Source organism: Chelonia mydas, chromosome 3 (assembly GCF_015237465.2).
Source record: "Chelonia mydas isolate rCheMyd1 chromosome 3, rCheMyd1.pri.v2, whole genome shotgun sequence".
In the NCBI taxonomy this organism is placed as follows: Eukaryota; Metazoa; Chordata; order Testudines; family Cheloniidae; genus Chelonia; species Chelonia mydas.
This window is the reverse complement of record NC_057851.1, coordinates 9,954,729-9,970,630: the sequence shown is the minus strand read 5'-3', so window position 1 is coordinate 9,970,630 and position 15,902 is coordinate 9,954,729. Positions and strand designations below refer to the sequence as shown.

The 15,902-nt window shown below is 45.6% G+C and overlaps 1 long non-coding RNA gene across 1 annotated transcript; it reads right to left on the bottom strand.

Annotated features, from left to right (window-relative positions):
• Positions 1-7,800: 7,800 nt before the first annotated feature.
• On the bottom strand, positions 7,801-15,470 carry LOC122464894. The gene is made up of 3 exons (XR_006289306.1): positions 15,339-15,470; positions 11,596-11,726; positions 7,801-7,914 (listed from the first exon to the last, which is right to left on the bottom strand). It is a non-coding gene; the product is annotated as an uncharacterized LOC122464894 (long non-coding RNA).
• Positions 15,471-15,902: the final 432 nt, after the last annotated feature.

Below are 15,902 nucleotides of genomic sequence, written 5' to 3'. Positions count from 1 at the left end.
AGCAAGTTGTTGTCACATCACAGGGCTGAAACATGAGTGTGTGTGTTCTGTTGGGAGCAGGGGTGTGTGTGTGTGGGCGGGGGGGTGTTAGGCAATCCTAATATAGGCACCAACTTATTCCTCTATATTATCACTTGATGTTAGTTATATCTTACCTGGGACACCAAGAAGTGAGTCATCAAAAAGAAGAAAAAGTTGGGAGGATGGGACCCACAGTGAGAATCCATTTGTCCTGCAGCCACATAGAAAGGGACATACATGGGGCAGTAAGGAGTTAGTGGCACCTGTCCCCCTTATCCCCCAGTCATTGCACCCTCCCTCATTGTCTCCTGCCTCTGCCCCTCCTCCACATTCCCATTCATGTGCGTAGATGGAGGCAGCCATCACCTCACAGAGTGAGGCCAGGGAGCTCTGTCCTCTTCCCTTTCACGCTCACAGTATCCTCAATATGATTAAGGTCATTTTTCAATGTTAAACTCTTTGTAACACTCTGTAATGGGCGAGATACCTAAAAGTAGGACAATACCATAGATACACACACAACATTGGGAACAAATGTGTAAAACAGATACTTAAACACAGGCCCTGCTGCCAAGGCACATCCCAGCTAGAGCTGTTCTCTGAATTTGGCTTTGCACTATGTGGCATTGTCCAAAGCCCACTGAAGTCAGGGGGACTCTTTCCATCGACTTCAGTCAGTTGTAGAAGCTTACCTGGGATGAAATCCTGGCCCCGTTGACGTCAATGTAAAAAATCTCATTTAACCCTTAGAAGGATATTTCCTCCAGGCAGGTCCTTGTCAGTAGTAATGGAGCTTATCCAAAATTTGTGTACGGAACAATTTTTTTCCTTTTGAGACTGCTGTTTCATCAACAGGGAAACTTTCGGGGGGAACATGTCAGTTTTAATGAAATCTCGTTTTAAAAAAACTGAAACAATTCTGATGACGTTGAAACTTACATCTTCTTCTTCTTATTATTTATTCGGGAGCCCAGGGCATGGACCAGAACCCCATTGTGTTTGGCGCTGTACACACACAGAGGAAAAGACGGGTCTTGCACAAACTAAGTGTAAGGAAGAGACAGCAGATGGGTACAGACTCGTGCGGGAGGACAAGGAAACAGTCTTGGCCAGCATGATAGGCAACGGTTTCGGCACAGCAGCCTAACCATTGTCAAGTTTGTTGCAGGCTTCACAGCTTAGGAGAGTTTTGTGGCGCCATTTGGAGGAAGATAATGAGGTGCTCCGTGGATGTTTAGGGGGACCTCTTCCCAAGTGTGAGGAGCAGCATGGAAAATCACAACAGGACTTGTCGTCTACAGTAATGTCATAGACATCCCTAACTTAGTCCTAAGCCTTGAAAATGTGTCAAATAGCAGATGAGGCTTCTGTGTTTCACCTAGGACTTAAACTGAGTAATAGCAACAGCAAGCTGGCTACGCTAACTGCAAATACTTGTTAAATTGTAAAGGAACTTCTTTTAGCTTTTTATTCAAAAATGCACAAACACACACACACACACAAAGCTGCATATTTTAAACACAAATGTTATCATAACTAATCATTAAAAAGGTATAAACAATCCATTTGTTTTATATTAGAGTCAGTGATCTTGCCTGTGACCTGGCAGCTCATCTGGTCTTGATATGGGAATTTAATTATGATTAGTGATCCCAGCTGTGAAAGGGTCAGGAAAAGACTACATAAGGGTGGAAGAACAACTCAGGAGGAAGCAAGAAGGGAGTAGGTAGATTCCCTGTCAGGTAGGGCCTGGGGAAGGCCGGCCGGCCGGCCGGCCGGCCAGCTGGCTAGCTGGCTGGCTGGCTGGCTGGCTGGCCGGCCGGCCGGCCAGCCGGCCGGCCGGCCAAGACCACAAGGATGGAATTAATCCATCTGGTGGCTTCTGGAAATGGGGCAAGGCAGAGAGCCATTCCTGAGGGGTCGGTGTTCCAGCAGAGGAGGAGAAGCAAGGAGAAGCCGGGGCCTGAAAAGCAGGGGATAGGCTGTGTTAAGCACAAGCCCGAGGTGAGGTAGGAAGGGAGGTGGCCAGGAAAACAGCAGCGCATTTGAAGGAGCAGACCTAGTTGCTTAATGCCAGGTCCCTGGGCTGGAACTTGGAGCAGTGGGTAGACCTCGGTTCCCCTGGGTGCACAAGCCCCTTGTTAGGACTGTTGAGCCCAGGATGGGGCTGAACCCTAAGATTAAAGGAGAGGCTGGAATATCTCATAAGGGAGTGGTAGGAACTTTTGTGCTGGGACTTGTCACCCAGGAAAGGAAACGACTAGACACGACTTATCCAGGGGCTGAGTCCTGGCAGAATCATAGAATCATAGAATCATAGAATATCAGGGTTGGAAGGGACCCCAGAAGGTCATCTAGTCCAACCCCCTGCTCAAAGCAGGACCAAGTCCCAGTTAAATCATCCCAGCCAGGGCTTTGTCAAGCCTGACCTTAAAAACCTGTAAGGAAGGAGATTCTACCACCTCCCTAGGTAACGCATTCCAGTGTTTCACCACCCTCTTAGTGAAAAAGTTTTTCCTAATATCCAATCTAAACCTCCCCCATTGCAACTTGAGACCATTACTCCTCGTTCTGTCATCTGCTACCATTGAGAACAGTCTAGAGCCATCCTCTTTGGAACCCCCTTTCAGGTAGTTGAAAGCAGCTATCAAATCCCCCCTCATTCTTCTCTTCTGCAGACTAAACAATCCCAGCTCCCTCAGCCTCTCCTCATAAGTCATGTGCTCTAGACCCCTAATCATTTTTGTTGCCCTTCGCTGGACTCTTTCCAATTTATCCACATCCTTCTTGTAGTGTGGGGCCCAAAACTGGACACAGTACTCCAGATGAGGCCTCACCAGTGTCGAATAGAGGGGAACGATCACGTCCCTCGATCTGCTCGCTATGCCCCTACTTATACATCCCAAAATGCCATTGGCCTTCTTGGCAACAAGGGCACACTGCTGACTCATATCCAGCTTCTCGTCCACTGTCACCCCTAGGTCCTTTTCCGCAGAACTGCTGCCTAGCCATTCGGTCCCTAGTCTGTAGCGGTGCATTGGGTTCTTCCGTCCTAAGTGCAGGACCCTGCACTTATCCTTATTGAACCTCATCAGATTTCTTTTGGCCCAATCCTCCAATTTGTCTAGGTCCTTCTGTATCCTATCCCTCCCCTCCAGCGTATCTACCACTCCTCCCAGTTTAGTATCATCCGCAAATTTGCTGAGAGTGCAATCCACACCATCCTCCAGATCATTTATGAAGATATTGAACAAAACCGGCCATCACCAGGCCATCACCAGGCCAAAGAGGTGACCAGCAAGCTGTGCTAGTAGTGAAGATCCTGGAAACACCCCAATCTGATGCTAGGAGGTGCTATGGGTAGTGAATGCAAACTCAGGTCTGTGGGATGGCTGCTTAGTAATTAAATACTTTTGCTACAGAAAGGCAATGAGTATCTTTGGACAGTCACAAGGCAGGTTGCCGGGAGGGGTTTGCAAACCTCAAAAGGCTTGCTATGTGGGTTGAGCTGGTTAATTTACTGTATGGCTGGGGAGAGGATGAAGGTGTGCGTGAGTGTGTTTGAGGGAAGGCTCATTCTGTTTCCATAGACAAACATGTACCGTGAGCTCTCAGGGCGAAGGTCTCTATTGTCCCTCCTGGAGGCTTAGCCATGAGGGCACTTTCCACCATGAGGTGGGCAAAGTTGTCTTTATGCTGACCCAAATTCTGGGCTAGCTGAGGGTCATTGCAGCCCCAACATATATTAGAACAACCCTGGTGGCTGTTGTAATTTACAGCAGCCTTATCCAGGCTGCAAGGGGCTGCCCCAAATCTCTGCTAGCTTCCAGCTCTGATAACCCCCGGCACCATCTCCTGTGCCAGTCCTTCAGCGAAGGGCCATTTACCTCAGCACTATGCTACCCATGCATTGAGGTAACTCCCCCATCCCACTGTGGTGCCTATACATCCCTAGATGTAATCAGAGAGACACATACACCCAGAACCACACGTTCAATCCTGTTTCATTTTTTTTTTCCATTTAAGGGCTTGTCCATCTAACAAGTTGAACAGGTCAACTTTAAATTGGTTAAAAATCTTATGTAGTTAACTGGTGCAAAACACAGTGTGGACACTCATATTTCTTTATGATCCAATTCTAAACAGATCTGTGTTGATTTAACTGAAGTCAGTTCCTTACTCATGTAATCTATGTGTACGTGCATAGACCTTTCTTTGAACAAAAATAAGGGTGCCCACAGAGTGTTTTGCAAAGATTTAAATTAATTGGTTTTCAGTCATACCAATCACAGAATCACACGGTTGGAAAGGACCTCAGGAGGTCATCTAGTCCAACCCCCTGACCAATCCCCAATTTTTGCCCCAATCCCTAAATGGCCCTCTCAAGGATTGAAGTCGCAACCCTGGATCGAGCAGGCCAATGCTCAAACCACTGAGCTATCTCTCCCTGCAGTTCAGTTTGTAACAGAGACAAGTACTTTGAGTTTACTTTCTCCTCAGGATTAATGTAAACATTGTGTGTGGGTGTTTATATCAAACATCACAAAGTTTTCATGGGACCACAGGGAGCTCTGAGAGATTCCCCAGAACAAAGCCAGACTGAGAACAAAAGACATCAGGGCACACTGTTTTAAGGACTGAAAGGTGGTACTGCTCCCAGTGTAAATCAAGAGTCTCTCCACTAGAGTGAGTCTAGCGATACTAGTGTAAAATTGTCGTAAGGGAAATCAGAATCAGACCTGTGATGTTCCATAAAGGTTAGAACAAATTGACAATATTTCAGTCTGTCACATCCCTCCAATGGCCGATCCAATCCCATCCCAGACTTCCCACAATGATACCCTGGCATTAGGCCACATATCAGCAGTTTCCGACAGATTGGTTTCCCTTTGCACTATTTAGAGGTGTGGAGGGGAGGTCTGAATTAGAAAGCTAATGACATCCTTAACGAAGCAGAGACAGTAATATTTCCGTGATTGTTTACATTGCATTGTCTCTAAAATCCAGCAGGCTGCGCTATGAAACAGCAGGTTCCTACTTGAAGGCTGATGCTCCACAAAGAGGTGAATCTTTCTCTTTTCAGACTTGTCAATCTCCCTGAAATCAGGCCTCAGACAATAAAACATCTGAGGCCCCATGTGTATGCTGAAAGGTCTGATACCATTGTTAAATATCTGCCAGTGCAACCTGACGGATACGGCCATAGCTGGAAGCTCTTGCACAAGATAAGGGGACCTGGGGGTGTGAAGGCTGGAGTGGAGGGAAGGAGACGGAGGATCTGGCATAGACTGGAGATTAGGGTGCTATGGAGCTTCCAGGTGGGGATTACACAGGGGCTCTTGAGGCGGGGATGAGACCCGAGTGGAAGGAGGCAGTACAAAGATGCAGCTGCTCTATGGATAATGCTTCCCCCAGATCTGTACAGCTATCAATGCACCAACACTGCCCAAACAGCTCGTTGTTTCCTAGAAGCAGCATGATTTTTTTTAAATGAAAATGCTGCAGACATTATGTTCCATGCTTGACAATTACAAAAGCCCCACACTCCTACCTGTAGCTATCACTGTGTGTTTTCCTTCCATCATCATAACAATGCTTTTGACCAGATTTTAACACTGTATTCTAATGACTTAGTACAAGATGACCGGATGGTGATGAAAGCACCAAATGTATAAATTGTTATAAAATTCCCTGTGGGATTAATTTGGCTGAAGAACAAACCTACCGAATACCAGCATCATGGGGGATCCTGACAAACTCTTTCAATACCTATTTTCCCCCAATTAGAAAATTTCATCCTGCAACTTGACTGTCGAGTGGAGGGAACAACATTTAGTAGAAGAACAAATGAAAGCCCAAACGCATCCCGTAGTTCTTCTGGATGGGTCAGTCCATCCAGAAGCTTTCCCTCATATCTCAAACCTGTTCGTGGGGTGGTCCTGTGGTGTTACCGGAAGGTTTGGATCTAATTATATCAAGCCAATTATATTACCTAAAAATAAAGCTTTTAATTTTAAACCTTAATTTAGAATTTATTTGAACCCGTAACAAAGGTTATGATCCGCCCACTAGGAATTTCCAAGATATTACCAGCGTGCTTGTCTCTGATATACAGACGGCTCCCCAGAGCACGTTAGCCTTGCGGTTCCTTGAAAGGCCATGGATACAGCCCTGCGATCAAGAATAGGCACACAAGCAGTAATTCTTCGAAAACAGAAATAATATTTATTAAGGGATGAGTGGGAGGAGTTTTTAAAGGGGGTCACATGCCACCTCTTACTTCACGTTACATGTCACTCTTTGCCCCAGGACTTGCCCTAATTGGTCAAACTCCTCTTGGGGCAGGGCTATGGGTCACGCAACAGGCCAGAGATAGGCACAGAATTGAGGGCGTGCACTGGCCACCCACTTCCGCAATGGGTGGGGGGAAGGGAACACCCTTTCAGCAGGTGAGGAGCGATGCTAGCAGTGGCCCCATGATGGGGGGCAGGGAAGCATGGCTCCAAACAACAGCGGAGCAGGGCAGCAGGCCTGGGGGCAGGAAGGGCAGCATCTTCCCTTCTGCTGCACACTTCACCCAAATCTGGTACAAAGCTGGGAGGGGGGAGGCCTTCCCTAAATGGTGCCCCGGGGTAACAACACTTTGTTGCTGCACAGAAATGGCAAAGCAGCTGTGAGCTCCATTTTTTCTCCCTCTCCATGGGAGGACCCCATGTGGCTGCCTCAGTTAAACCCTCACTTGAAAGTTTAGTCAGGTTTCTAATCCTGGGTCTTTGGGATTTGCGCTGCCGTTCTGGCTCCTTCATGGGAGCCTGCTGCACAGGGCACGGTCTGGAAGCTCAGACACAAGAGAAGGGGACCTCGTCATCAGGACCGGCTCTAGGCACCGGCAAAGCAAGCATGTGCTTGGGGTGACACATTTCCCGGGGCGGCATTCCGGCCCTTTTTTTTTTTTTTTTTTTTTTTGGGGGTGGGGGACAGTTGCGCTCTGGGAGCTGCACCACTGAGACAGGGCAAGGGCTCCACGCCTCCAGCCGCAGCGGGAAGGGGAAGCCCCAGCCCCGGGATGCTGAGCTGCCAGGGCCTAGCCGCTCCCTGGGGAGGAGAGGGCGAGTCCTGCCGGGGAGCGGGGGCTGCGCTGCCCTGTGCCACCCCTTATCTCGGAGCGTCTCTGCACGGCGGGCGGGGGGGGGATGGACGGACACCCCTGCAGGCACTGGGAGACGGTGACATCACTCCCTCCGCTTCCCGCGCCGCCTGCGAGCCCCAGCCCCACCTGAGCTTGGGGCGGCAAAAAACCTAGAGCCGGCCCTGCTCACGATGGGGAGGTTTGGGAGGCGAGGGGAGCAGAGGGAGGGTCGACATGCCGTGGAGCACTGCTGTGGGCGTTGCACACTGTGCAGCCAAGCTGGGACGGAACCCAGCTCCTCGGACAACCCCACCAACCAAACGGCTTTGTCAAAGGACCAAGGGAAGGGAAAAGATTTATCCAGGGGAGCTCCCTGAAACGGATAAATATGTACGTTGCCTGGTCTAGGAACACCCCTGGGTGGACTTAACATATGGCAGGAGCCATTTATTTTATTTATATTTCATTAAAATAAAAGAAGGAAGGGATATTTTTGGGAAAGAAATACCAAAACAGCCCCTGTCTGCCGAACAAAACACTCACAGGCCTGTTTGCAATGCACCACAGCAACCAGCTACTTTTATTAAAGAGAGAAGAACAAGTTCTTAGGGGTGACACAAGGGCTCCCTTGTGGGTTTTTTCCAGCTTGCGAGATTCTTTGCAGCCCAGATGAAAAGCATCCAAGGATTTTAGAAGCAAGGCGCCGCCTGCCAGATTCTCAGCGATCCTGCATTGACAATTTCTGCTGCCATCGCTCACTTTCTCTATTGCAAAAAGGAAAGAAACTCTCACATTCTATGTTTATAACCATTAAAACAAGGACAACATAACGTTCCATTTCAAATGCAAGGTAGAGCAGGAATTTCCCCATCATTGAATAGTGTGTGTATATGAAACACCAACAGACCTTGGTCGCTGTCTGGCAGGACTGAACCTGGGGTTCAGGGGTTCTGGAGCTTAGTGCATGAGCCTCTTACCGCATGAGCTAAAAGCCAAGTGCCCCTTAGCTAAGGCTGCAGAGCAGACTCAATCTATCTATTATATCTAAACGTGTACTGGCTGCCCACCTGGCTTCTGAAGTAAATATGCCGGACTTCTGAACATGGATCTCCCCTCCCTTTGCCCCAGCTCTCCAGTAAAGGAGGCAGATTCTCATTTTCTTACAAAAGTCCTTCCTCTTAACAGTCTACACAGTTAAAGTGACAACCACAAACAATTAAGTCGCTGGGTGATGAAAATAAGAACCCCGGCAAAATAAATATAAAAACGGCTGGAAATATCCTGTACAATATCATCGAAATGTTCATCAAACTTCTTAAAAAAGTTGAAATTTGAAATTCCATTGCAGGAATTAATCAAAATTGTGAATTTTAAAAATACGGACGATCTCTATGATAGATAGAAAAATAAAACCAAAAACATGTAAGATATAGAACAACGTGACTCACATCCATGTTCAGTTTTCCTTTCAAACATACTATTGTCCATAGCTAAAACTAAAACAATAAATATTTAATTAGAGGATAAATTAGTTATTCTTAAAGAATGCATGGATTATTCTGTCTTCCAGCTCATGTAAGCCTGAAGTCTGACCTTGTTCACATGGCAGTTCCCTACCTGATGATGATCTCTGTACGTGCTCAGTGAAGCAGCCAGGTGAGTAGCAGTGCAGGTGCTATCATGGAGCTCCTATCTTCACATCTCCTATCTCAAAACTGCCTCTATGGTACTTTATGCACACTTTAGACAGCGCTAGGTTGATGGGTGCATTCTCCCATTGACGCACATACCACCTCCGGGGGAGGGGCAGTGCCTACACAGATGGGAGAACTCCTCCCCTCGGTGCAGGTAATGTCTCCACTGAAGCGCTTTGGCTCAGCTGCAGCGGTGTTGCTGTGTCACTGTCGCAGGTTAGGTGCAGAGAACAAGCCCACACTGTCTGGGAAAGCCTCTCACCCCTCCCCACTTCCTCTCTGAGTCCTGTCCCTGCTGCGACATTAATTTGAGCATGCTGGGCACCTTGTACAGGTTATGGGGAGATCCAGCAGGTAACAAGAAGAACACAAATAGAATTGGCTACAGATAAGCAATGAGACCAAGTTAACTTAACTGTAGGAAACATGATGTTTAAACCAGTAAAAGGAAATTCTGAGCAACGCTAGCACTGAAGTAACCAAGGTTTGTGTTTGCTCTGGAATTCTAAAAGGAGAAATGCAAAGGCTCCAAGTATGTACTGAGCTACCTTAAAGACTGAAAGTAGCTTCAATCCTTAAAGTGCACTAGTGCTTATTGAATTGTATTGCAGAGTGAGCGCATCTGAAAATATACGTGTGTGACCCACTGGTCAGTGTATGTTACAAACTCCCCGAGGTGGAGGCTGTGAGTCTGTTACAGGCTCCATCTAGAGACTGGCTCTTTTGTTCAAGCTGAAGATACTTGCGCATTTAACTCTGGAGGTCTCTGGTTCAAACCACAGAGTCCTGGTCCCAGATGGCATGGCAGCCTTCACATGTGTGCTCAAAATCGCCTCTGTCCCACAAAAACACACAGGGGCAACATTATGCTCAACATGGCTCCTCATGTTTGCAGCATCTGGACTCAGATGTTCTTTAACACAGCTCCAAGAATACCGCAAAGCACCTGGTTATCTGAAATCCTCACATGTTCATCACTGTGTTCGTTTCCAGTTTTTCACACTGTGTCATTCTGGAGGGACTCTGCAGGGAGGTCCATGCCACAAATTGAGTTTAATTGTTCTTCCATTTTTAAGTGGAATGATTTGAAAATACCTTTTTTTCTATGGGAAAATCATGGTTATATCCATACTGTGTGAGTGCAGCTTACCTTCTCATCATCAGACTTGGGCAGTGCCTCCATTTTTCCTGTTGGGTCGGGGGTTTAGTTCCCCTGATGAATCAAAACCTCCCCCATCTGGGGCAAAATAACATTAAAAAGAAAAACACAAAAACTCTCTGGGATAGAGATGCTTCCTCAGGGTCTGAGTGACCATTTCTTCCCCTCAGATGCTTTCACGTAGGGCTCCCAAATTCTCCTCTGCTCAGTTCTTCTCTAAGCTCCTCTCAGTTTGCTTTTACAGGCTTCATTTTAAAGCCATTTCTTTTTGTCAAATCAGCCTCCCTGCTCTCTTTCTGTTCCTCACACGTTCTTGTCAACTGCTGGAAATGGCCCACCTTGATTATCACTACAAAAGGTTTTTTTTCTCTCCTGCTGGTAATAGCTCACCTTACCCAATCACTCTTGTTACAGTGTGTATGGTAACACCCATTGTTCATGTTCTCTGTGTATATAAAATCTTCCCACTGTATTTTCCACTGCATGCATCCGATGAAGTGAGCTGTAGCTCACGAAAGCTCATGCTCAAATAAATTTGTTAGTCTTTAAGGTGCCACCTTTTCTTCTTGCCAGAGAGACTCATAACTGGTCCTACCAACTCCCTTCAGTCTGAGGAGTGCAGGCCTTTCAAATTCAGAAATGATATCCAGAAAGGAGACCTTTCCAGAAAAGGACAAGTATGTGAGAAGAAGGGGTTATAATGGAATCAGATTGGCAGCTGTCATTATGATGAGTGCTCCCAGGAAAATACCATTCTTGACTGTGTCCTTGGGTAGATATTGAAAATAGGATCCTTCCGTCAGTGACTGGAAGAGTGACATAACATTTCTGAAAGGCTTAAAAGTCTAAGCATCAATCAGAAGCCGTGTTGCTAGTTATTCTAATTTTTCTGTGACAGATTTGATCATTTTATACTGGGATACGACACACCCCCCTGAAACATAGCTCCACACTTGTACACGTTTCTTTTTTGTAAATTAAGCATTAATGTTCAAAAGAGCAGCCATTTTGATCTCATAGGTGCTGCACAATGATACATCCCCCATACTCTCTCCTGGGAAATATACTTTAGTCCTTCCCCATTGTCTTCCGTATTCTTAAATGAAACACCAATGTAGACGTACGCCACAGACTGGCCACAGACCCTGTCTGTGTGATGCCATGTTGGCAAGCCAGAGGGGCTTCAAAACAGGTTGGGGAGAGAAACTGCAAAACAGGAGCAGTACCTGGCTCACAGAATTACCCCTATTCTGCCCTCCTTGCTAGCACTATCCTGGGGAGGTGCTGGGTGTTACTGGGTCTCACAGGGGCAAGCTCTGTAGCACTGAGCACGATGGAGACTCTGGGCTGCTCTGGGTTGTGGACAGACCATAGGCAGCCTGAGTAAAGCAGCTATAAGATTCCTCTAACTCTAACATGTAAACCTCAGACAGTCCAGTATCCGGACAGCACAAAAGATTCCTTTGTCCCATGTCCCAGGGTTGTGCCGTGTGCTCTGAGCCTGCAAGGTCATTAAACAGCAGCTATAGAAAGGAGAGACACACATATTCTGTTTACACAGTAATGTCTCCCTTGTGGCATCCTGAACTTACCGCTCTCATTTTACAGCAATTCTGCCCAGAACCGCAGCTTCCAATCAGTCTGTATTTGCCATAACATATACGGCGGCAGGAGCCCCTAGCGCGTTTACAAAGAGCGGGGCTGTTGATAAACTGGGTGAATCCTGCACAGAGAAAAAGAGTCGTGATTTTCATTCACACATAAGTGTAAACAGGAGCTGTGACTGCAGCATGACAGGCATTTCCCATTAGCTGAATTTCCAGTTCACTGAGACAAGGCTACGTCAGCCCAGAGATCTTCCTGTGCCCCCTTGCACGCAATCTTTGATAAGATATAAATGTCTGTAGTTCTGTGCCCGTTCAAAGGCTGCCGCTAAGAACTGAGCAGAGTGAATTAATTCAGCAGATCTGCTGGCCTTCTGGCTGCAGGCCTTAGAACTGTAGCACTGAACATGGGAGTCCTTCACAGCCCCACAGCTGTACAGGATGGAAAGCAGGCAGCTGCCTGCATCACCAACTTCTAATAGTGGGGCAGTGGTTTTGCTGCAATAGTTTGGTTTCTGATTCCAAACACTGATGTACTAAGCAGTATCTACATACTGATTGGCTGAGCAGGGTTGAACCAGCTCAGCACTGGATTGGGTGGCTGGAACTTTTAGAAAGAGAAGGGTTTAAACCAGTCCCTTGCAGTCTGAATGCCTGATTGTCTGTGAGACTCGGCGCAGACATTCTTGTGAAGATTCAGCACTTGGGAATACTTACTCAATGACCAATTGCCAAGTTAGACATTCCAGACAGGCTGGTCCTTATGAGAATGTGGTCCATATGTCTTTTAGAATATTAATATTAGACTATTTTAAACTAGATTTTAGCTGTGCTTTCCTTAAAGTATCCACTGTGACATTCCCCAGGGTACAATCTGGACCACTGAGCAGCCGTATTCCCTCAGTTCTCCAACCTGTGATGCCTCCTACACTGTTCTGCTGTGACAGCAACCACTTCTGGTCCTGCTCATGCACAGCCCCTAGCATGTAAAGTCACTCCCATCAGAATTATAGGAAAACTTCCAGCAAGACTCTCCTGAATTATCGTGCAGAGCAACACCAGCAAACTCCCAGTCCCAGCCTCGTCCCCCAGAAATGTGCATTTCGTACTGTTCAGTACCATCCTGGACAGCACAAGCTCCTAGAAAGTCTGTCATTTCATCAAAGGAAAAGGATATGCACAGAGCCTGTTATCTCAAGTGAAGGTTGCCAAACACTTCAATCCAAACATTTGAATCCCCTTGACCAAAGGGTATTTTCACTGAGTTAGGCCAGAGGACGAGGACACAAGCTGAACATTTCCAGTGAGAAAACCTGGATTAGTGCTGGAGGTGACCCACCTTGATTATCATGCGCATTATAAAGAGGGGTTTCAAAGGGGGATGGGCTGTTGCCAGCAGGAGAGTGAGTTTGTATGTATGTGGGGGGGGGGGGGGGGAAGGGTGAGAAAACCTGGATTTGTGCTGGAAATGGCTCTACTTGATGATCACTTTAGATAAGCTGTTGCCAGTGGGGGAGTGGGGTGGGAGGAAGTTTTGTTTCATGGTCTCTGTGTGTATATAATGTCTTCTGCAGTTTCCACGATATGCTCTGCATCCGATGAAGTGAGCTGTAGCTCACGAAAGCTCATGCTCAAATAAACTGGTTAGTCTCTAAGGTGCCACAAGTACTCCTTTTCTTTTTACGAATACAGACTAACACGGCTGTTACTCTGAAACCTCTCCTCATATGGAAGCTGTTCCATATCCCGAATCATTTTAGTTGCCGTTCTCTGTAACTTTTCCAATACTAATATATCTTGTTTGAGTTGGGGCAACCAGATCTGCACACAGTATTCAAGATCTGGGAATACCATGGATTTATATAGAGGCATCATTATATTTTCTGTCTTATTATCTACCCCTTTCCTCATGGTTCCTAGCATTCTGTTAGCTTTTTTCAGTGATGCTGTGCATTGAGCAGATGTTTTCCAAGAACTCTCCACAATGACTCCAAGAACTCTTTCTTGAGTGGTAACAGCTAATTTAGACTCCATCTTTTTATACATATAGTTGGGATTATGTTTTCCAAAGTGCATTACTTTGCATTTATCAACATTGAATTTCATCTGCCATTTTGTTGCCCAGTCACCGTGTTTTTTGAGAGTCCTTTGTAACTCTTCGCACTCTGCTTTGGACTTCACTATCTTTGAGTAATTTTGTATCATCTACAAAATTTGCACCCTCACTCTTTACCCCTTTTTCCTGATCACTTATGAATATTTTGAATAGTACTGGTCCCATTACAGACCCCTGGGGGACACCACTACTTACCTGTCTCCATTCTGAAAACTGACCATTTATTCCTCCCTTTGTTTCCTATCTTTTAGCTGGTTACCGATCCATGAGAGGATGTTCCCTCTTATCCAATGAATGCTTATTTTGCTTCAAAGCCTTTGGTGAGGGACCTTGTCAAAGTCTTTCTGAAAGTCTAATTACACTATATCCACTGGATCACCCTTGTCCACATGTTTGTTAAACCCCTCAAAGAATTCTAGGAGATCGGTGAGGCATGATTTCCCATTGCAAAAGCCATGTTGACTCCTCCCCAGCTCATCGTGTTCATTTATGTGTCTGATAATTCTGTTCTTTACTGCAGTTTCAACCAATTTGCCTGGTACTGAAGTACTTTTGTGATCATCTAGTCTGAAGGGACCGTTGTGATCATCTAGTCTGAAGGGACTTCCCCAAAATATTTCTTAGCGGGTATCTTCTAGGAACCCCCCCCCCAATATTTCTTGATTTAAAAATTGTCAGGGATGAAGAATATATTGGTAAATTGATCCAATGGTTAATTACTTTCACTGTTAACAATTTACATCTCGTTTCCAGTCTGAATTTGTAATCAAGTCACCCCTTAACCTTCTTTTTGTTAAGCTAAAGAAATTGAATTTTCTGAGTCTATCACTACAAGGCATGTTTTCTAATCCTTTAATCATTCCTGTGGTTCTTCTCTGAACCCTCTCCAGCTGATCAACGTTCTTCCTGAAGTGTGGACACCAGAACTGGACACAGTATTCAAGAAATGATCACATCTGGAGGTGTGAAATACAGAGGTAAAATAATCTCTCTACTGTTACCCAGGATTTCCCTCTTTCTGCGTCCAAGTTATGTATTAACCCTTTTAGCAATTTTCAGCTGATTATCCATCCACAACCCCCAAAACTTTTTTCAGAGTCACTGCTTTCCAAGATGGAGTCCCTCATCCTATAACTGTGGCCATCCTTCTTTGTTCCTAGATCCATACATTTAGATTTAGCTGTATGATTGTTAACTTGTTCCTAGCTTACCAAGTGATCCAAATCCCTCTGTATGAGTGACCTGTCCTTTAATTCTTCTCAACTGCTAACTTTATAAGTGGTTTTTTATGGGGTTTTTTTTCAGGTCCTTTATAAAAAGATTGACTCCTGTGGGGGCAAGAACCAATCCCTGTAGGACTCCACTAGATAGAATGTTGGTGGTATTATTACAGGTCATAGTTCAGCCAAATCTGACCGGATCTTAATAGGAACATTAAAGGCACCTTTCTCACTCCAGGACTATTCTCCTGTTAAATATCAAGCATCTGCTGAAAACCATACAACTCTTTCAAAAAAAAAAAAGCTGGAAAAATTATGATAAAAATGTTTAGAAATCTTAGTACAGACTCACAAATGTCCTTCTATATTCTCCCTTCATTTCATTAAGATCTTACCTGGTGTGCTTTGCAGCACCAGGAAAAAGACAGCAAAGAGCAGGTAGACAATCTTCATGGCTGAAGTTTGCCTGGGAACTCAACGTTGCTGGAGAGAAAAGACTGCAAAATAGACAGGAGATGGAGAGTCTCTATTTATGGGCTACCAGGGATTGTGAAATGCTGATCTGTTGAAATCTTTTTTGAAGCATGTCACATTTACTAAGTTTGTGCTGCAATCTGTTTATAATTATCATCATAATTATAATTTGTACAGCATCATAAACATTCCCGTAGAATTTCAGGGAAACACTGTAGCCAAGTTTCTGCCTTGAGGAAGTTACAATATGAATCTTCACAACTAGCAAACATCTACCGCCTGATCAAAAGCTCTCTGAAAAAATGGAAAGCCTCCCATTAAATTGAAACGAGAGTCCTTTTGCAGAGAAGAATTTCAGAATACAGCTGTACCTTGGAAACACTGGCAGCAGGGCATGTGCATTTGTGTGTTTGTTTTGTACAATATTTAATCAATATTTTACTTGTATTTAAGGAAATTTCCTAATTTCATGCATCAAAACCCAT